Raw genomic sequence first — 22,918 nt, 5'->3', positions numbered from 1 at the left:
AGCAGCAGATCAGGATTGAGAGGGTGGGTCAGCTAGGGATAAGAAATACTTAATCCTTAAATATTTAAAGGGTTTATTTACAAAGGAATTAATTTCCTAAATGTGGGTAGAGTATAGGGGACCCACATGAGAAACTAAACAGGAATCTGGAGCATGTAGCCTGAAGGGATGGGAGGATGAAGAGTTTGCCTGTAATCTGAAGAAAAGTCATGTAGATTTAACTATCTTGAGAGCACCAGTGACTTTCTGTTAAAGGACAGCCAGCCCAAAGCACCATGACAGGGAATGAGGGAAACAAATACTGTAGCTTCATTCTCCTCCCTGCTTCTGTTTTTTTGATGATGTTCCCTACTGACTCTACCCAAACCAGAAAAAGGAGGGACAAGACTAAATTACACAGGTCAGCCTCCCAGAGGAGAAAGCAGGGATGGAAAGTGGATCTGTAGGGCCAAACAGAAGATACACAGTACAGAGGAGTTATTCCCCACATCAGAGGGCCCCCAGATGACCTAATGAGTAGTTCATGGCTATGAACAGGAAGCCAGATTCACATGAGAGGGGATCATTTCAATGGAAAACTGGGAATGACCTAATCTTGACCAGAACATGGATTCTTGAGCCCATTCTCAACATCTGAACAAATCAACTCAGTTTGGTCTACATCCCATTTATCTTCTCAATCTTCCTTTGGCTCTTCCCCTACATAGGCTGCCACAACCCCACCCTGCATACCACATCTCTCTCTCCCTTCCCACAGACAAGAGATACTGAACCAGTATATACATTACAAGTTGCCAGGTCCCTAATATCAAGTAGACTGGAAGAGGCACAGTCTCAGAGCACACTTTGGGGCTCAGAGCCCCACTAAACATGCTCCCACCTGTATGACTGACTTTTATCGGGAGAACCAGGAGAATCCTACTCTACCTAGGCTGTAGAGTGGGTTGGGAGAAGTTGGTATCTAGAGGACAGCCCAGTAAAACAACTATGGAGGGCAATACTTCCTGCATAACACCCCACTGAGTTAGCCAAGGTTTTGTTGGGCTTCCTTCTCCGTTTACATTCTTCCTCTGCCTGATCCCACTTCCTCCACTTCTGTTCATAGGTGTTGATCCCTAATGAACATCTTTGTCTTAGTGTCTGTTTCTAGAGAATCCAACCTGGGACAACAGCAATTAGAGAAGTTTCCATAAGCTCTTAATATCAAACCTACATACTTATTTCCATCTGTGCACTGTACTTTTTCTCCTATTGCTATAGGTGAACTGCACATTTGATTACTATGGATAATCTTCATTTGTATACTAAGTTCTGACCCAGCTCACCTGCTACTCACCCAGCTTGCCCCATCCAGTGACTGTTCTTCTCTGTAAATTTTTCCTTTTCTATTGGATCCTTTCCATCAACATGTAAACCTACTGCTACTTCACTCATTTATAAAGACAAATCAATGCCTCCTTGATTCCACTACCTCCTCCAGCTATTGCCTCATTTCTCTTCCTCTCTTTACAATAAAAAAGTTAAATGTGTTGCCCTGATTTCTCACCTTCCATTCCCATCACTCCACTGAAACTTCTCTGAACTTGGTCTCCCGTAACCTCCACACTGTTAAATCTAGTGAAAAATTCTCTGTCTCTGTCTTACTCAACTTATCCGCACTGTTAGATACAGTTTACTGCCTTCAGGATCACACTTGTCTGGCTTTCCTCTCTGGCCACTTCTCAGTCTGCTTTACTGGTTCTTCCTCATCTTCCTCACTTCTATGTTGGCATGGCTTCAGGTGTCTTTTCTATGTACTCTCACTCTTTAGATAACTTCTTCCAGTCTTGGGCCTTTAAACACTATCTATATGCTCAAAGCTCACAGTGTTTTCCTTCTAGCCCTGACTCTCTCTCTGAATCCTCAGAACTGAGTATCAAGCTACCAACTTCCTCTCTTTCCACCCTACCTGGTCTGACATCAATTGAGTGTATTGTAATACAATTCAATTCTGATGCTAACCACCAGTGTCTCCAGGTCACCACACTTCTGGCTATAATTGGGGGATTCGTATAATCCCCATAGGTTCAATAATTCACTAGAATGACTCACAGAATCCACTGAAAGTGCTATGCTTACAATTGTTTTATTCTAAAGGATACACATAGGGTATGATCTTGGGAAGAGTGCAGAGTTTCTATGTCCTCTCCTTACACAGTCAGGGCACATCACCCTCTGGGCACATCACTGTGTTCACCAACAAGGAAACTCCTCCAAGCCTCAGTGTCCAGAGTTTTCATTAGGGATTTATTATGAAAGCATGATTGATTAAATCACATTGGCCAGTAGACTAAAATCAATCTCCAGTCTACCTCTCCTTCCTTCAAGTCAGGCTGGCCCAAAGTTCCAATCCTCTAATTACAAGATTGGTTTTTCTGGCGATCAGTCCCTATCCTGAAGTTACCTAGGGGCACACCAGGAACCACCTCATTAGCATAACAAGACACTCCTATCACTTAGAAAATTCTCAGGATATTTGAAGCTGCATGTCAGGAACCTGGGACAAACACTAGATCTATTCTTTCTTTTCTTTTTTTTTTTTTTTTTTTATTTTTGGGACAGAGAGAGACAGAGCATGAATGGGGGAGGGGCAGAGAGAGAGGGAGACACAGAATCGGAAACAGGCTCCAGGCTCTGAGCCATCAGCCCAGAGCCTGACGTGGGGCTCGAACTCACAGACCGCGAGATCGTGACCTGGCTGAAGTCGGACGCTTAACCCACCGCGCCACCCAGGCGCCCCTATTCTTTCTTTTCTTGAGAGAGAGAGAGAGAGAGAGAGAGAGAGAGAGAGAGAGAAAGAGAGGGCATAAGTGAGTGAGAGGCAGAGAGAAAGGGCAAAGAGAGAGGAAGTGGGGAGGGAGAGAGAAGCAGGGCTCACCTGATGCAGGGCTCATGCTCACCCCAAGCGGGACTCCAACTCACCAACCTCACCAACCTCACCAACCGTGAGATCATGACCTGAGCCGAAGTCAGGTACTTAACCCACTGAGCCACCCAGGCACCCAAGACTAGAGATGTTCTTTATTATATCACACTACCCAACAGCTCTACTTGGAGACATCTTAGATTTAAACACCTCAAACTGTCTAAAGAGACCTCTTGATATTTCAACCCAAACCTGCTTCTCTAGACTCTTCATGTTAGTAAAGAGTTGTAATCTCATTCTTTCCCGGTACCTGGGCCAATAACTTTAATGTCATTCTTGACTCCTCTTTCTCTCACACCTCATAACCAATCTGTTGGCAAATCTCGTTGCCCCACCTTCAATTTTATGAAGAATCTAACTACTTCCACTATCTCTCCTGAGGCTACCCAGGTCGTTTCTCACCTTACTTATTGCAGTGGATTTTTTTCCTGGTATTCTTGCTTTATCCCTTGCCTCTTTCCAGTCCCCTTGTCCTTCTGCCACTCCCAAAGTGATAAGAGAGGAGGAAACAACAAGTGACCAGTTCTCACACATGGAGGTTGAAGGGAGAGAGTAGAAAGGCAAAAAGACACTCACCCTGTATTGGAGAAAATAATGTATACAGAAAGTAATCCAAGAACATGGAAGATGAAAAGAAATGCAAATATCATGATAACAATGAAAAGAGGGAGGATGGGGAGAGAGATAATAGCTCCTTTTTTTTTTTGAGATTCTTTTTTTATAGCTTTATTGAGATCTACTTCACATATCATAAAATTCACTCATATAAAGTATACAGTTCAATGGATATTAATATATTCACAAAGTTGTGTAAGCATCAGCACAATCTAATATTAAATCTTTTTCACCACCCCAAAAAGAAACTCTATACACATTAGCTGTCACTCCTCATTCCCACTCTCCTTTACCCCAAATCCCAGGCTAATCTACTTTCTGTCTCTATGATTTACCTTACCTATTCTGGATACTTCACATAAATTGAATCATATAATATGTGATTTTTGTCACTGGGTTCTTCTTTGACTTAACATATGCTTTCAGGGTTCATCCTGTTGTAGCATCTATCATTACTTATCTTTTTATGTCACTGTGTGTATATACTACATTTTGTGTATCTGTTCATCAGTCGATGGGACATTTGAGTTATTCTCACTTTATGGCAATTATGAACAATGCTGCTATGAACATTCATTTACGACTTTTTGTGTGAACATAAGTTTCCAATTCTCTCAGGTATATAACTAGGAGTAAAATGGCTGGGTCACAAGATAATTCTATTTTTAACTTATTGAGGAAGCACCCAATTGTTTCCCACAGCAGTCGTATCATTTTACATTACCACCATCAATATGTGAAACTTCTCATTTCTCCACATTTGTCGCAACTCTTGTTATTTTTTGGATGTCTGTTTGCTTGTTCTTTATAGCCTCCCTAGTGAGTATGAAATATCTCATTGTGGTTTTGATTGGCATTCCCCTGTTGACTAAAGATCTTGAACATCTTCTCGACTGTTTCTTGGCCATTTGTATATTTTCTTTGGAGAAATGTCTATTCAACCTTTGCATATTTTAAAATTGGTTATCTTTTTCTTACTGAATTGTGAATGCTCTTTATATATTCTAGATACTAGACCCTCATCTGATATAAGATTTGAAATATTTTCTCTCATTTTGTCAGTTGTCTTTTCACTTTCTTGCTAGTGTCTGTTTAATTTGGATGAAGTCCAATTTATCTATTTTTTTTCTTTGATTGTTTGTACTTTAGGTGTCATACCTAAGAAACTATTGTATAATCCAAGGTCATGCAGATTTACACCTGTTTCCTTCTAAGAGTTTGATGGTTTTAGGTCTTTGATCTATTTTGAATTAATTAAACATTTTTTTTAAATTTTTTTTCAACTTTTATTTATTTTTGGGACAGAGAGAGAGAGAGCATGAACGGGGGAGGGGCAAAGAGAGAGGAAGACACAGAATCGGAAGCAGGCTCCAGGCTCTGAGCCATCAGCCGAGTGTGACGCGGGGCTCGAACTCACAGACCGCGAGATCGTGACCTGGCTGAAGTCGGACGCTTAACCGACTGCGCCACCCAGGCGCCCCTAAACATTTTTTAAATGTAGTGAAATACACATAACATGAAATTTACCGTCTTAACCTTTCTTAAGTGTACAGTTCAATAGTGTTATGTATATTCACATTGTTGGGTTATCAGTCTCCAAAACTTTTTCCTCTTGCAAAACTGAAACTCTGTACCCATTAAGCAATAGCTCTTCATTTCCCCCCTAGCCCCTGGCAATTGCCATTCAACGTTCTGCCTCTATGAATTTGACTACTCTAGATACCTGCTTAAGTGGAATCATATCGTATTTGTCTTTCTGTGACTGATTTATTTCTCTTAGCATAATGTCATCCAGGTTTACGCATGTTGTCACATATGTCAGAAAATCCTTCCTTTTTAAGGCTGAATAATAGTCCATTATATGTATATATTACATTTTGTTTATCCATTTATCTGTTCGTGGACACTTAGATTGCTTCCACCATTTTGCTGTTGTGTGAGTAGCACTGCTATGATCATGGGTGTGCAAATATCTCTTTAAGTTCCTGATTCCAATTATTTTTTTCTTTTTTAAGTTTATTTATTTATTTTGAGAGACAGAGAGAGAGAGAGCACAAGTGGGGATGGGGCAGAGAGTGAGGGAGAGTGAGAATCCCAAGCAGGCTCCGCATTGTCAGGGCAGAGCCCAATGCAGGGCTCAAACCCACAAACCACAAGATCATGACCCGAGCTGAAAACAAGAGTCAGATGCTTAACTGATTGAGCCACCCAGGCGCCCCTCCAATTCTTTTTAATATATACCAAGAGGTGAAATTCCTGATCATATTTCTATATTTTTAATTTTTTAATGAATTCCTATACTGATTTCCATAGAGGCCACACCATTTTACATTCCCACCAATTGTCCAAAAGTGTTCAAATTTCCCTATATCCTTACCAACACTTGTTGTTTTATGTTGTTGTTGCTGTTTTTAAATGTTTATTTATTTTTGATAGAGGGAAAATGTGAGTGGGGAATGGGCAGAGAGAGAGAGAGAGAGAGAGAGGATCTAAAGAAGACTCTGTGCTGATAGCAGCAAGCCCAATGTGGGGCTCAAACTCACAAACCTCGAGATCATGACCTGAGGTTAAGTTGGACGCTCAACTGACTGAGCCACCCAGGCACCCCTGTTATTTTTTACACTAGCCAGCTTCAGGGATGTGAGAGGGTACCTCACTGTAGTTTCAATTTGCATTTCCCAAATGATTCATAACATTTAGCATCTTTCATGTACTTGTTGGCCACTTGTATCTCATCTTTGGAGAAATGTCTATTCATGTCTTTTGCCCATTTTGAAATTAAGTCTTTTGTTGTTGTTGAATCACAGAAGTTTTTTATATATCTGGATATTAATGCTTTATCACTGATATGCTGAGTAATATATTGTGATGACATTTCTTTTCTCATACAGCATTCTGTTTTTCCTGAAGTTAATTACTTTTCATGTGTTTGTTTACTTGTACTCAAATTATTCTTCTTTCACTCTCCAATAGAACTATGTAGTGCTTCTCCTTTATTTCCCCCTGGTCAAATGCACCAGATAACCTATCACTTCTCTTCTTTCAACTCCTCCTTCTTCTTTTTCTTTTCTTCTTCTTCTCCTTTTCCTCCATATTCTCTTTCTCCTTCTTCTTCTTTAAATCCATGTAGGTTTTGGGTATTTCTTCTTCCTACTGTGGGTAGTTTTCATTCTTTGACCTAGGTACTCACTGAGTCTTTTCAGTTTAGATACTCAGGCCCTTCAGTATGGGGAAGTTTACTAGATTAAAAAAAAAGTTTCCTTCTTTCCATTTCCTCTATGCTCTATAGCATTCCTTTTAGTAAGATATTAAACTTTTTGCATTAGTCTACTGTTTTTCTTATATCTTTCCTCTGTTTTCTCTACTTCTGTCTTTTTTCTATACTTTCTGGGAGATTTCCAGACTTACTCTCCTGAATGTTTTTTTGAATTTTCAAGTTAAGATAGCCATGTATCAAATTTCTAGGAGTTCTTTCTTGGTCTTTGTTCTCTATTGCTCCTTCCTCATATTGTTCTGTTCTCATTCCCATAGATCCCTCTTATCTCTCTGAAGATATTAATAATAGTTTTTGTTATCCTCTTATTCTCATGGAAAAATGTTTTTTTTTTTAAATTTTTTTTTTCAACGTTTATTTATTTTTGGGACAGAGAGAGACAGAGCATGAACGGGGGAGGGGCAGAGAGAGAGGGAGACACAGAATCGGAAACAGGCTCCAGGCTCCAAGCCATCAGCCCAGAGCCGGAGGCGGGGCTCGAACTCACGGACCGCGAGATCGTGACCTGGCTGAAGTCGGACACTTAACTGACTGCGCCACCCAGGCGCCCCAAAAATGTTTAATTATTTTTCCATTTCTTCTATGATAATGGGCCATTCAGATTTTCCACCTTTTCTTCGGTCACTTTTTGTCATTTACACTCTACCAGGAAATTTTACATTTCATCTAAAGCTTCAAATATGTTGTCACATAATTCATAATTTTATGAAGAACACTTGTTTTTGTTTTTGTTTTTTTTTTAAGTAGAATCCATGCAGGGTGCCTGGGTGGCTCAGTCGGTTGAGCACCCGTCTTCGGCTCAGGTCATGATCTCACGGTTCCTGAGTTCGAGCCCCATGAAGGGCTCTGTGCTGACAGCTCAGAGCCTGGAGCCTGCTTAGGATTCTGTGCCTCCCTCTCTCTCTGCCCCTCCCCCACTCATGCTCTGTCTATCTCAATCTCTCTCTCTCAAAAATAAATAAACATTAAAAAAAATTTTTTTTAAATTTTTTTTTTCAACATTTATTTATTTTTGGGACAGAGAGAGACACAGCATGAATGGGGGAGGGGCAGAGAGAGAGGGAGACACAGATACGGAAACAGGCTCCAGGCTCTGAGCCATCAGCCCAGAGCCTGACGCGGGGCTCGAACTCCCGGACCGCGAGATCGTGACCTGGCTGAAGTCGGACGCTTAACCGACTGCGCCACCCAGGCGCCCCGAAAAAAAATTTTTTTTTAATAAAGTAGGCCCCATGCTAAGGGCTTGAACTAATGACCCTGAAATCAAGACCTGAGCTGAGATCAAAAGTCAGATGCTTACCCAACTGAGCTGTCCAGGCACCCCTATGAAGAAAACTTTTTAAAAAAATATCTTCTAGGGGCACCTCGGTGGCTCAGTTGGTTGGGCTTCTGACTTTGGCTCCGGTCATGATCTCACAGTTCCTGGGTTTGAGCCTCGCATCAAGCCCCACATCGGGCTCCATGTTGACAGTGTGAAGGCTGCTTTCAATTAGATTCTCTCTTTCCCTCTCTCTCTGCCCCTCCCCTCCTTTCCCTTTCTCTCTCTCAAAAATAAACATAAAATAAAATAAAATAAAATAAAATAAAATAAAATAAAAGTAAAATAAAATAAAATAAATCTTTTCTATATCCATGATTATCTCTTACTTCTTTTCCATTTTTACTTTCTCTTTTCTTGATCAGTTTTCAACTTCATTAATTTCTATAATTACTGTTCTTTTCATTTTCTCTTCATATTTTTTTTTCCTTTTTTCTAATTTGGTAAAATAAGTACTTAACCTCTTGTGCACTTAATCAAGGGAGTGGGGGATTGGAGTTAGGGTGCTATATTTGTATTTTAATATACAAAAATATTAGATAGTAAGCTAAGAAAACTCATCAAGTTTAATTGACTATAAAATGTTCACTAGTTGTACACTTCATAGTTCAGATTCTTTTCTATTTATTCGTAGTATGCTGAAAGGGCTAAGGACAGATTGAATATTAGTTGGTGGGTAGTTTGGCAGCTGTGGGAAGAGATGCCCATGGGTGCTTAAAAAGGAAGAAGAAAACTTTGAGACTTTGACACCTACACTGGGTTGAGGCCCTTTAGGAACTTCTGGAAGATGGAAGCCTACAAAGAGGGCAATCTGGGAGTGAGAAACAAGTAATAGCAATTTAAAATTGAATACAAAGGGGAAAAAAAGAACATCCCATTCACACACACAATTTGTGTTATCATCTCGGGGCACCTGGGTGGCTCAAGTTGGTTGAGCTTCCAACTTCGGCTCAGGTCATGACCTTGCAGTATGTGAGTTGGAGCCCTGTGTCGGGCTCTGTGCTGACAGCTCAGAGCCTGGAGACTGTTTCGGATTCTGTGTCTCCCTCTCTCTCTGACGCTCCCCCATTCATGCTCTGTCTCTCTCTGTCTCAAAAATAAATAAACGTTAAAAAAAATTAAAAAAAATTTATGTTATCATCTCTAAAATTTAAGAATACTGGGAATTAGGGGCGCCTGAGTGGCTCAGTTGGTTAAGCGCCTGACTTCAGCTTAGGTCATGATCCCACGGTTCGTGGGTTCGAGCCCCACATCGGGCTCTTTGACGACAGCTCAGAGCCTGGAGCCTGCTTCAGATTCTGTCTCCCTCTCTCTCTGCCCCTCCTCTGCCTCCACTCTGTCTCTTGCTCTGTCTCAAATATAAACATTTAAAAAAAAATTTTTTTTAAAGAATACTGGGAATTATTTTATTAGGAAATTCCAAATATTTTCCCCAAAGTGTTTTCAAGCTTAAGAAAACCATTGAAATTATTTAGACTCTGAATCTCATTCTGTGTTATTATTCATGGTATCCTTATGATCTTAGGGTGTTTTTTGTTTTTGTTTTATGGAGTGGGAAATATGATTTTAAATGAAAAGTTCTAGTATTTTCCCAAATATTGGTCTTGCTTTGTTCTTCAGAAATGTTGAGAAAATGGAGCTTTCAGATCAGAAAATTATCTGAAAATTTATTAGAAAATATTTCAAACATAACAGAAAATTTGAAGGAAGTGTACAGTGAACACCCATATATCCAAAGCCTAGATTCTATAGTCAGAACTTAATTCTTATTAGCTGGAATTAGTGTTTGCCTGCCTCTAAGTGATATTGAGTAGAGTGAACTCTACCATAATTACATAGGAAGTATTCTGTTCCTACTGGTAAGTCCAGTGCTTCATAAGAGTTCTGTACTATGGCCAATTTCATGAGTGCTTTAAACAAGCCAACACAAGTCAGCTGTTAGCTGGGTGGAGGAGCTTCTAGACAGTTCTTCCCAGCTTAAAGAAACAAAATTTCAAACTCAAAAAGTTCTCTGGCTTGCTGCCTAAATACACCTACAGCTTTTGGCTCTTATAAGCAGGTGTTGTCCATAGGCATAAACCTAGGACTTTCTGGTTGTGCAACAAGGGAGAAACCACCACTGCTCTGAGCTAGAAGGTGACAGGCACAGCGATGGAGAGGAAGGGGTAACTGGGATTCATAGCCCCCCAAATCAATTTTCTTCAAAGTTCTACTTTAAGATCAGTGGCAACTGTCCCCATGAATGGCAGAGTGCTCTTTTCCTATGTGCTTTCTCCTAGAAATTCACATAACCTTCTCCCTGTTTTTCAGAGTCACTAAAGCTTTTATTTTTTTATTTTTTTTTAAGAGAAAGAGAAAGAGAGCATGCATGAGCAGGGGAGGGACAGAGAGAGAGAGAGAGAGGGAGAGAGGGACTCTCAAGCAGCCTCCACGCTGTCAGCATAGAGCCTGATGAGGGGCTCGATGTCACAAATTGTGAGATTATGACCTGAGCTGAAATCAAGAGTTGGATGTTTAACCCACTGAGCCACCCGGGTGCCCCAACAATTTTTATTTTTATGTGTAGAAAATTCATCAATGTCTTTGGGGTTCAGTAGTCCAGTTCACTGATTATAAATCATTTTGTAGTTAGGAAAATCACCCTAATGTAATGCCATTAATTTAATTTGGGAGCCCTGTGGTTAATTTGATATAATAATAGATGGATTATACAGTGGAATCCTCCAATATCAGATGGCCCTCAATGTATGTTTCCATATGCGACTGGTCACTGTGACTACCTTTACATATCTGTGAGTTAATGGCATTTGCTTGTACATATATACTTTTAAAACTAGTATTTATTAAAGCATTTTTAAAAAGGTGTTTAGATGCCATACGGAGAGTTCCAAATCTCATTCGTGTTCAAGCAAATACAATTTTTGAACTCTTAAAAGTTTTTTAAAGAGGTAATAAATACGTGGTATATAGGATAAAATTCATAAAGTACAGAAGACAATATGGTTTTCTGAAAAGAGAGTTTCCTTCGTCTCCCCACTACATACTCTAGTCCCACAGTCAGCCCACTAAGACGCAACCGCTCAGAGAGACGCAAACACACCAGTATATGTGTCTATGCGCGTACACAGGCAGCTCACACTGTTCTGCACCTTGCTTGATTACTTAGACTATACCAGAAAATTCCCGTATCTTCACATACGGAGTTGCCTTGTATTTTTTTAAAAAAACTTTTTGGTGTTTATTTAATTTTGAGAGAGACAGCACGTGCAGAGGACGGGCTGAGAGGGAGACCCAGAATCCGAAGCAGGTTCCAGGTTCGGAGCTGTCAACACAGCCTGACGCAGGGCTGGAACTCGCAGGGCTCCAACTCGTGAACTGCGAGATCAAGACCCCAGCCAAAGTCGGTGGCATAACCCACTGAGCCACCCAGGAGCCCCTTTGCCTTGTATTTTTTAATGACAGCTTAATATTTCATCAGAGGGACGTGCCCCACATTATTTAACCGGCCCCCAGCGACGGACTTTCAGGTTGTTTCGAACTGTTTGCTCGTATGGGGAAATTGCAATGCTGCCCTGTAACTTCATCTTGACACGGTGATCTGGTTTTTCTCCCAGGACTACGGGAGAGCTACTCCGTGGGGCTTTCCCGCGCCGCCCTGGCCCCACCCCCGGGCAGGCGTTCGCGGAGTCGCCCGTTCGTCCCCCGCGCCATCGGTCAGCCTCGCGCGCGGCGGGAGCCGGGGGCGTGACGAACCGAGCGCCAGAGCGGCGGCAAGCGCGCGAGTCCCACGCTGGTCCCTGGCGCATGCCTGCGTGGGAGGCGGCGAGCCCGGGCGCAAGCGGCGGCTTGCTCCCCTCGCCAAGCCGCGGTGGCGTCGCCATCTGTGGTATGCGGTCCTGGCGCGCAACTCCCGGGGACGCTCTCGGCTCCCGTCCGCAGCCCTCCCCGGAACGCGGGGAGGTGTTCAAAGGTGTCTCTTAGAAACAGGCGCAACCCGGGCAGCCCCGCTCCAGAACAATGGGTCCTTTCAGCCACCCCCTTTAGATGGAGGGCTCGTCGCCATGACAACCACCCCATTATTGAAAGTCGGAGCCGGTCCCCGTCTCAGACGCTCCCCTCGCCGGCTCCCCTCCCCCTCCGGCCCCGCCGTATGGTGTGTGTGGCACTGGCAGCTGTTGTCAGAAGAAGGCACCTCTTTGTCTCCAGGGGATGAAAGACATTTGGTTTTCATCGCCCCCCTTTCTCTCCGCCCGACAACTTTTCTCCGCGCGCTGCACCCCGTCCCCAGAAGGCGCCCCTGGACGCTAGAGCCCAGCCCCGAGACGCCACCCTTAGCTCTGGGGTCTGTTTCCTCCCGGATTCCCTCCTGCCGGAGCATTTCTGCCTTTACCTCCAACTCTTTGAGTCCCTAGAAGTCTCACTCTCGAGTGTTCCAAGCAGGGGGACTCGCTTTAGAAATCCCGGGTTTCTTTTTGCAACTCTGCTCTGGGAGTTCCCCGGCCAGCCCCTGCGCCCCTCAGACCCAATAGCACCACCTTCTGTAGCGAGGAGCTTATTACCGAGTCTGCCCCGTTGTTGGCGCAAACGCTCTGCCACGCTCGTTTAGAAATTCGGCCCGTTCGCTAGAATAAAGACTAGTTGGTTCATTAGACTGAGGCTTCGGTCTGAGGGATGTCGGACTCAGACAGCTAGGCACCTTCTGGCTGAGGACAAGGCGACACAAATATGTAAACAATAACCTGTATTTTTCTCAAGCATCTAATTGAAATGTATCATTAAAATATATACTTTTTGAGTTTTGCATTGCTTTTAATGAATACCTGAATACGATTTACTTTATTTTGTCTGGGGAGGAGATTTGCAAAAATTAAACTAAAAAATGAGAAAAAGTCTGGCTGGCCATGTGTCTGGGATTTTGGGTTCAAGGAATAGTGCCCCTGAACGTATAGTCTGCACCAGGGATCCTTGGAACAGATGGTGTTTTCCAGACCTATCTGGAAATTAAAGAGGTTACGTTTAGTGAGAGAAAAAGCAGGATCAAGAAGGAGGAAGGAAAGCAGTGGAGAGAAAAATGCAGAAGCTTATGGTGGGGAGAAAGAGAGGAAAACTGGGTATAATGGACTATTTTGGAGATAAAGGTAAGCTTAGGTTTCTGTATGGGTCAGAAAAACAGTAGTCATAAAATCTTATCCTCAAGAGTGTAGATACTAGAGGAAGAAACTTGAAGATAACTATTTCAGAATCCATTGAGTCTTTCCAGTATTACTTTTTCGAATAAATTAAAGTTTTAAAAGGGTTTTTAAAAAACTTTGGGAATGTTAAAAGTGTAACAAGTGAAAGGGAAGGAAGTTCAGCAGGTGACTAACAAGAGGTACTTTTTTCTGGTCTTTGCTTTGAATTACCAACAATTACTTTTGGTAAACAGGAAGCAGCCAAGTCTGGCACACGGGAAACAAGTATTTGCAAAGTGAAGGTTTGTTTTTTTTTTTTTTCCTCTGAGAATAATTTTTATCTAAATAACTACCTAGAAAATAATAAGTATGTTACTCTGAAAACTTTTCTTTATAATCCAAGCTGCTTTCTTTCCCAATGTTACTGAACACATTTTGGAGGAGGTTGTCAATTTTCCTATGAGATTTGATAAATATTTCCCCAGTGATTTTCACCTGAAAGTCACAACACAGTGTCACAATTTGAAACGCTAATGATTTAACTTGACTTTTTTTTAAAGTGTTTAAGATTGTTTTTCACAAATAAAACCAACTTTCCCTCTCTGAAAAGAATACCGTGTATCTGTAGCCTGACTTATACCAGTAAAGACATCGTTTTATTTTATTACAGTTACACATGAAAATATAAAGAGGTACACTCTATAGAGCTCAGGGGTCACCATGGGGGTAAAGACTGAAATCAAGTAGACAGAACTTCAGGATTCTGATCCCCATATCATTCTGCTTTATCTGTTTTCTATGTAAGCTTTCATTTGTCTAAAATATTTCACTGCTAGAAAAGAAAGAAAGAAAGAAAGAAAGAAAGATCATTGTTAATAGAAATTTAGAGTTGGGAAAGATCTCAGAGATAGTTTGATCCAATCCTCTCATTTCACAGATAACATTTTGATCCAAAGAATTTATCTAGCTAACCTACCCCAGATCACATGGTCAGTTTGTGGCTATTTAGGACCCTGAGACCAGTTGCCATCCTACAGCCCTTTCAGACCAGAGCTGACCACATTACCCTTTTCCTGGCCGTCACTTACCAGACATTCTTGTTCTATGGACATGTTTTTATTGTTTTTTCTTATTTTAATTTATCTTGTGGAAATTACATAAAAGTTATCTTGTGGAACTTCTCTGTTTTCCAGGCAGTCTTCCCTAAGTCTTTCAATTCTAGACTTTATTTAAAACATCCAAGCTAGGGGCACCTGGGTGTCTCACTCAGTTGGGCGTCTGACTCTGGATTTCGGCTCAGGTCACAATTTCACCGTTTGAGCTCTGTGTCAGGCTCTGCACTGTTGGTGCGGTGCCTACTTGGGATTTCTTTCTCTCTTCCTCTCTCTCTGCCCCTCCCCTGCTCTCTCTTTCTCAAAATAAATAAACTTGATAAAATAAAATATCCAATCTATTCATGGACTGCTCTATTCACTCCCACTGGCTGGGGACATCCTGTTAGTTGTCTATCCAGTTTCCATTCTCCTGTCTTCCTTATTAACAGAGTCCTGTTTGGGAGGTGGGGGTAGTATTGTGCCCAGCTAAAAATATTCCCAGGACCTCTTTTAGCTCAATACTCAACAACAGAGCAAAAGTGGGACCTCATGAAAAGCTCATCAAGAGAACTGACTCCCCTTTGGCTCATGTTCATTTGCTTTTTGTCTTTCCTCCTTTTTTGTGTGTGTGGAATACAGCTTGAGGCCTGGAGCCACGACGGCAATGTTGTGAGCATGAAGGTGCAAGTTCCACCCTAGGAAAGGTGGAATGCCAACCTAAGAGAAGCCTGAATCCTTGATGCGAAGCTGATGTTCCAGCCCTGGGTTTCTTGCCTCTCGACTTCTCATAATATGAGAAACATAAACTCCTATCTTGTTGGAGCCAGTATTATTTAAGTTTAGGTTTTCTGTTACATGCCCCTGAATGTAATCCCTGATGGCTCCAATTTAGGATAAGAACAGAGTAGGCTAGTAATTCAGTTTTATTGAATGAGGTTTTTTTTTTTTTTGAACACTTACTAGTTGCTTACATAATAGTCTGTATATACACCATCACAGGACATATAACATAATGATAATTCATTCACCTAGTCATATAATGAAACAATTTCTTCCTCCACTGCCTAAAGGTAAAGAAAAGGGGCTAGCTGTATGAAGACCAGGGGGAAAACCTTTCAAGCAGAGAGAACAACATATTCCAGGGCCTAGAAATGGGGAGTGGGGAGGGTGGGTTGGAGGAGGGACAAGAGACTCCATTGGAGAGAGGGGAGGAGATAGATAGATGTGCCTTAGTCTGTTCAAGCTGCTGCAACACAAGTACATAGACTGGGTGGCTTAAACAACAAACTGTTATTTCTTTTTTTTAAATTTTTTTTAATGTTTATTTTTGAGAGAGACAGAGTGTGAGTGGGGGAGGGGCAGAGAGAAAGGGAGACAGAAGCTGAAGCAGCCTCCAGGCTCTGAGCAAGCTGTCAGCATAGAACCTGACACAGGGCTTGAACTCACAAACTGTGAGATCACAAACTGACCCGAAGTCGGACGCTTAACCAACTGAGCCACTCAGGCGCCCCACAAACTGTTATTTCTCACAATTCTGGAGGTGGAGAAGTGCAGGGTCAAGGCACCAGCAGATTTGGTGTCTGGTGAGGACCTGCTTCATGTTTCATAGACAGCCATCTTTTCTCTGTGTCCCTACATGGTGGTAAGTGCAAGGTTCTTCCTTGGGGTCTCCTATAAGAGACGGATTCATGAGCACTAATGAGGACTTCACTCTCATGAACTAATCACACCCCACGGGCCCCACTTCCAAATACCATCCTATTGGACTTTAGGATTTAACATATGAATTTTGAGGGGACACAGTCTATAGCAAGGTGGTAAAGGCATTTAAATTTATGCTGTGGAAAAGCATTGAAGAGTCCATGCTGCACATAACCATTCATAGTTCTTTTAAACTCACTTTTGCTGCTGTACAGAAAATGAATTGAAAGGGGTTAGAGTGCGATGGGGAGACCAGTCTGTAGGTGTTTCAGGCTAGAGGCGACGGTGGCCTGGATGGGGGTTGTGACAGTGGAGTTGAAGAGAGGATGGATTCCTGATATACTTTGGCGATGGAAACATCAGGGTTTGTTTCTAGATTAGATGTGGGCACAAGGGTAATGGAGGACTTCAGGATGATTAGTGGTATTGGTCTGAGTAGCTGAATGGATGATGATGTTGTTTACCAAGATGGGGAAAACTGGAGGTGGTGCAGGGCTGGAAGAAGGAACAGATTTGGGAAGAAAATTCAAGAGTTCCTTTTTGCCCCGTTAAGATGTCTGTGAGGCACGTAAGTGGAGATGCCAAGTGGGTAATTGGATATGTAGATCTGGAGGTTTATGAAGAGGTTGAGGTTGGAGATATTAAATCAAAATTCAATAATGAAAAGAGTACTTACACTCATGAGGTAATCTATGCAAGGAGTGTAGAGAGAGAATGAAGGAACATCTAGCAAGAAGACACAGAATAGTGCTGTGCCCTAGGTGGACCCGTTATAAAGTCCAGGGATATCCACAGTTGGGTATTTCTGGGGATAGCGTCTAGGGAAGGAGCCATTTGATTCCATGACTACTTTCCTCAGGAGACTAGAACCAGGAGGCCAGCCTGAGGCTGCAGTGAGAGGGACGCTGCTGTCTTCTTGTCAGGCAGGGTTTGGATTTCAGGAACTTGAGCTGGCTTTGCTGGGGTTCCTGAGTAGGAGGGTTAGAGAGCACTTCTGCCACCTGGAAGCAGGTGTGCATCCCAGCATATCCTGATCACATCACCTCTTGTGATCTACATTGTCAGGTGTATGTTCCCTTTTCTGTTCATTTCCCCTTTATGATCCCCAAGTCTTTAGACAAGCTTTGTATAAGCATCCATCCTGGTCCTTGCTCTGCTGTGGGAAATTAAAAACTAGTGTGTCTGTATTGGTGTTGAAGAGTTAAAGGAATACTAATCTCCCAAGTCCAGCATGGTGGGGAGTAGCAGGAGGTCCCTAAGAGGAAGATGGGTCTCTTGTTGGAGGGTAGGGATGTTAGGTTTAGGCTCTCCTCTCTGGAAGGACAGGCTCCTTCCATGACCAGCCTTGAAGGAGCTGCTTTTGAGTTTTTAAAGACACCAGGTCCTTTCTTTAGAGTCTTTTTTTCCACATTAGATTGTAAACTCGAAGGAATGCTTTAATTGTCTTTGTACCCTCAGTGTCCAGGCGGCAGTAGGCACTCCATAAATATTAGTTTAATAGATGAATGAATGTATATTAGGCATTGAGATATGCACACTGTGGTTCTCAACTGATTTACAATCCAGTTGTGGTGATCATATTGCATACCCAAAGGTGTGGCACAGTGTCAAAAGCACTGTAGGTTATATGAAGGAGCTGTGAAATGCTACTTAATCACAGAAGAGGGAGAAATTACTTCCAATGTGGGGGCATCCAGCTTGGGACAGATTTTGTGGAGGAGAAAACATATGGCTGGGCCTTCAGGGCTGGAAAGAATTTCCACAAATAGGGTGAGTAAGAGACAAATACATGCCAAGTAGAGGGATCAGTGAAAATACAGACATTGAGGGAAGGCATTCTGTTTCTTCAGTGCACGGCCAGGAATGAGGTCTGAGACAAAAGAGGCCTTGCTCAGCGAGATGACATTTTTAGGGCTCAGTAGTGGGGCCCCAAAACCCCTCTCTGGCTTTGATCTGAGACAAGAGAGGCTTTGCTCACTGAGATGTGTCAAAGCCAGAGAGGGGTTTTGGGACCCCACTACTGAGCCCTTAAAAATGTCTTCTCAGTGAGCAAAGCCTCTCTTGTCTCAGACCAAAATATTAGTAATAATATTATTAGCTGAGAGCTGAGATTGCCTTCTCACAGTAGACAAACAACTCAGTAGTGAGAGCTGTTAAACACTGTGATAGTGCGTCAGTGGCACGTTTAGAAAATCTTTTCCCAGAGATTTTTATGCATAAAATAGACTTGCTATTTGTCAATGGTTTCCTGTGGTCCCTCTTAATACCATGACATGGTACTATATGAGCTCCCCAATCTATGATGTTTGATTAAACTAAAAAAAATACTTGGGTGTTGATTTTGGACATGACCCTTGGCATGGCTATGGATGCATTCATGCCCCGTGTCCCTCCCGTCAATGTGGCTCTCTTCCAATGATTCCCATCTCAACAAATGACACTTGCATCCATACAGCTGCCCAAATCAGAAATCTGTGAATGATCCTTGATGCCCCATTCCTCCTTACTACTCAATTTCTAATTAACACCCCCATCATTCTACCTCAAAAACACCTCTAGAATTTGTCCAGTGCCCTCCAGTCCCCCATGCTGGCTGAAGTCACTAGCATCTGTCACATGGATTGCTGCAATAGTCTAAATGATCTCCCTACCCTCAAGCTGGGCCTTCTCTAACCCATCCCATATCCCTTGTCTCTCTGAAATGTCCATGTGAAAGCACTTCCCTTTCCCGCTTAACATTTCTTCACTGGGGCCCCAGGCTTATGAGAGAGGCCAAAGGTGTGCAGTCTGGGCCAGACTGCTTAGATCTTCCTGTGTGCTTGAACTCCAGCTTGGCTACTTACCTATTTACTTGACCTCTGGCAGATTACTTATGCACCCACTGCAGTTTGCTCATCTATAAAAAGGGGATCATGACAATAATTCATTTTAGAGTAGTTGGGAAGACTAAATGAATCTGGATCTTCCTCTCCTATGTGAACCCTTAAATTCAGAGTGCCCCCGGACTCTGATCCTCTTCTCCATACTCATTTCCTTAGTCATCTCAACTGGACTCTTAGCTTTAATATCCATATCCTGATAACTCCCAATGGTACATCTCTAGCTCAGACCTCTCTCCTGAACCCTAGATTCATATATATCCAGCAGCTTCTCAACATCACCACTTGATGGCTAATAGATACATTAAACTTACTATGTCCAAGCTGAACTCTGAATTTTTTTCATTCAAACTTCTGTGCCCAAAATCTTTTTAAAAATTTTTAATGTTTTATTTATCTATTTATTACTTTTTAAACATTTATTTACTCTTGAGAGAGACAGAGACAGAGCATGAGTGGGGCAGAGAGACAGGGAGACACAGAATCTGAAGCAGGCTCCAGGCTCTGAACTGTCAGCACAGAGCCTGATGCAGGACTCTAGAACCAATGAACCGTGAGATCATGACCTGAGCAGAAGTCCATGCTTAATCTACTGAGCCACCCGGGAGCCCCTCCCCCTCCTTTTAATCTCAGTTGATGGAACCGTCCTTCCAGATACTCAGGCTCAGTAGCTCCTCACTTTTCTCTTGTTCTCACTTCTCACATCCCATCCATCTGGAAATCCAGCTGGCTCCTTCAAGCTGCAGGCAGAAAGTGACTCCTTACAATGTCCGTGGCTGCACCCTGGCCCAAGCCCCCCACCGTCTCTTACCTGGATTACTACAGTGGCCTCCTGACTGGTCTCCTTCCACTCTGTTCTGTCCACAGTCTCTTCTCCACCAGCAGATTGGAAAATCAGACCCGGTCACTCCTTTGCTCAAACCTTCCATTGGATTCTCATTCCACAACTACTACACGCCAAAATCTTTATAAGATCCTATGTAGTGAAGTCTTCACCCTCCACTTTGTAACCTCATCTCCTACTTTACTCCTTGTTCATTCTACTCCAGCTAAAGTGCCATCCTTACTTTTCCTGGGACTCCTCCAGGATGCTCTGGTCATAAGGATTTGGCACTGCCTATTCTCTTTACTGGAGTGCTCTTCTCCCAGATATCCCTACGGCTAACTCATCTCCTCCTTTAAGTCTTTGCTCAAATGTCTCTTCTCAATGAGATGTACTCTCACTACCCTTTTAAAAACCTTAACATTTCCTGAAGTCCTATGGCACTCCTGATCTCCCTTCTGTTTTTTTCCATTATACTTACCACCCTCTGACATACTATACACTTTACTTATTATGTTTATTGATTATTATTTGTCTTCTCCTACTAGAATGTAAGCTCCACTGGAGCAAGGATCTTTGTTTTATATTCACTGGTGTTATGTATCCAAACACTGGAATGGTGCTAGTACATAGTAGGGCCCACTAGATATCTATAGAATGAATGGGTAGTGCATGGCACACAGTTCTGGACATATATATATATGTGTACTTATAATTACAATAAATATTATTAATACTATTTTATATATTATTTTATAAACAAAACGTGCAGACAATTATTAAGCTCACAACCACTTGGCTCTCTGTATCTTCCTAATCTCATCTCCCTTCACTCTTTGTCCAATTCTAGTTCAGCTGTACTTAGTTCTCTCATCTCTAGAGCTTTCCACATGTAATCTTCTCTCTGTCCATCCACCCTTTTATTTGAGGAATATATGTTCATCTTTCAGGTATCAGTTTGGAAGGACTTCCCTGATTCTAGGTCAGCCCCCTCTGCCAGCAATCCTCCTCCTGCCACCACGTGCTCCTTGCCCATCACTCTGCTTTGTAATTACTTGCTTCTCACTTGTCTTCTCAGCTAGTTTCTGTGACAACAGACACTATGCCTGTGATGGTAGTCATTGCAGCATCCCCAGCACCCAGCACAGGGCTTGATACATGGGAGGCTCTCAGTAAACATTACTGCAATGAATGAGAAAGGCCCACAGCAGTGATTGCATTTCTGCATCTTTGACACACTTGCTTAGTAACCATATGCGATAGCTTCTTGTGCTGCTTCTTAGGTAATAACCATCGCTAACACTTTTCTAACTCAGTCCTCACAACTCTGCGAAGTAGGCACTACTAGTGCCCTTATTTGAGAAGGTAGGAACTTGAAATTTACAGAAGTAAAGGTACTTTCTCAACGTAACAGAGCTGGCAAGTATTGGATCAGGATTAAAACCCAGGCAGTCTGTCACCAGAACTCGTGTGATGCCACATCATTCAGCCATTCGGATTTTGGATTTTCTCTTTTACTTAAAAAATTAGTCAACTATCTGTCCTTAGCAAGTATGTAAGAGAACAATCCCTACCACCTTCAATATACATTTATCATGGTCTTCTTTACGGAGGAACTGCCACTCATGCTTCCTTTCACCAAAGTGAAAACTAAAGCCCAAGCAGGGTGGCAGCCTTGTGGTCTAGATCAACATTATTACCATTAACACCAGTTGCTGTTTTATTAAACACATACTATGTGGCAGGCACCTTGCCATATGTCATCTCATTTGATAACTAATTTTTAGTTTAACTGAAGGTGAAACCTTGTTTTCTGACTTCTACTTCATGGCTTTCTGGATCACAATGATTTAAATCACTTAAAATGTATTATCAAAGTCATTGGAACTCCAAAGCAATTTAGAGAGACCTGCCCAACTCTCTCATTTTCAGATCTGGGAACTGAGATTCTGAAAGGTTAAGTGCCTTGTCCAATGTTAAGTTGTCTAGCTGGGGCTGGAAGAGGCCTCCTGCATCCAGGTCCAGAGCTCTTGATGCTATATACAGCCAATCATCTTTACCCAATGTACATAAATGAAAAGGCATCGTGGCTCTTTTTAAATAGTTGTTACTACCCATGGCTTATTATTCATGATGCTATTTCACAATTCATGCCCTGGAAGTCACACTTTTTAGCATCCCCCTCGAGGTGTCTTCCACGTTTACTAAGGTGGTAGCAGCAGCTGCCCCTTTGTGACTGGTTGACTAAGGGCCAGGCGGCCCTCAGACCGATCTCGACAGCCAATCAGGGCTCGGAGCCACAGAGCTGCACCAACCGGAGGTTGCCGAAGCCTCAACACGGGCCAACTGGGAGCTCAAAGCCAAGAAGAATGTGACCAGCGGACAGCGATCAATCAGAGGGGAGGAGCGGTTAACTGACGTCCAATCAGCGGCTCTTAGGTCCCGGTCGTGGGCGGTGCTGCCGTGAGGCCCGCCGGCCAGCCAATCAGCAGACGAGCGGCCATCGGCGCGAGTGTGGGGGGCGGCCGGGGGTGGGGCTTGCCCGAGCGTCGGAACTGTGGGCGCTGCGACGAGCGAGGCTGGGTGAGAAGGGCTGAAGACCCGGTTGGGGTTAGGGGCAGCGCGGGCACGCACCGGGCCAGGGCGGGGGCTGGAGGCTGGGGCACACGAGGGTGCGGGCGGGGGCACGCGGGGTCCCAGCGGGGCGCGGGTGGCAGGGTCAGAGTTAGGAGATGCGGCGGGATTGACCCTCAGAGCTACGGGATATGGCGGGGAGAGAGGTGAGGGACCAACTACCGGGCTGGGGAGGTGGCCCGCTCCGACCAGGTGGCTGAAGGAGGAGGGGACACTGTTGCCATGGCAACGCACGTGTGCTGTGTGGCGACCTTTTTCACCGCCTGAATGTGCGCACACCTTAAATCCGCCTCCTGATCACCCCCACCCTAAAGGGCCTCCATCATCCTTTGCTCGCAGGCAGCTGGGCTGAGACCAAAAATAACCCTGTTTAGCAGCCGCCTCTCCTCCTCCCCAGCCTGGTTACTCCCCTCCTCCCCTCCCTCTGCTGTCTCGTCCCCGGGC

The 22,918-nt window shown here is 43.2% G+C and overlaps 1 protein-coding gene across 2 annotated transcripts in view; it reads left to right on the top strand.

The window, feature by feature from the left end:
- The window catches only part of AP3M2 (adaptor related protein complex 3 subunit mu 2), a 110,651-nt gene that overhangs the window by 66,047 nt on the left and 21,686 nt on the right, over nt 1-22,918 (top strand). Inside the window, exon 1 of one of the 2 annotated variants that reach the window (XM_047855046.1) lies at nt 22,361-22,423. The exons of the other annotated variant lie outside the window; for it this stretch is intronic. The gene's annotated coding sequence lies outside the window, so the exon portion shown is untranslated. Of the gene's footprint in view, nt 1-22,360; nt 22,424-22,918 lie in introns of those variants that run through there. 2 annotated transcript variants of the gene reach the window in all.

This window comes from Prionailurus viverrinus, chromosome B1 (genome assembly GCF_022837055.1).
Source record: "Prionailurus viverrinus isolate Anna chromosome B1, UM_Priviv_1.0, whole genome shotgun sequence".
NCBI classification, from domain to species: Eukaryota; Metazoa; Chordata; class Mammalia; order Carnivora; family Felidae; genus Prionailurus; species Prionailurus viverrinus.
The sequence above is the reverse complement of the archived record's forward strand: the minus strand, read 5'-3'. Positions and strand labels throughout refer to the sequence as shown.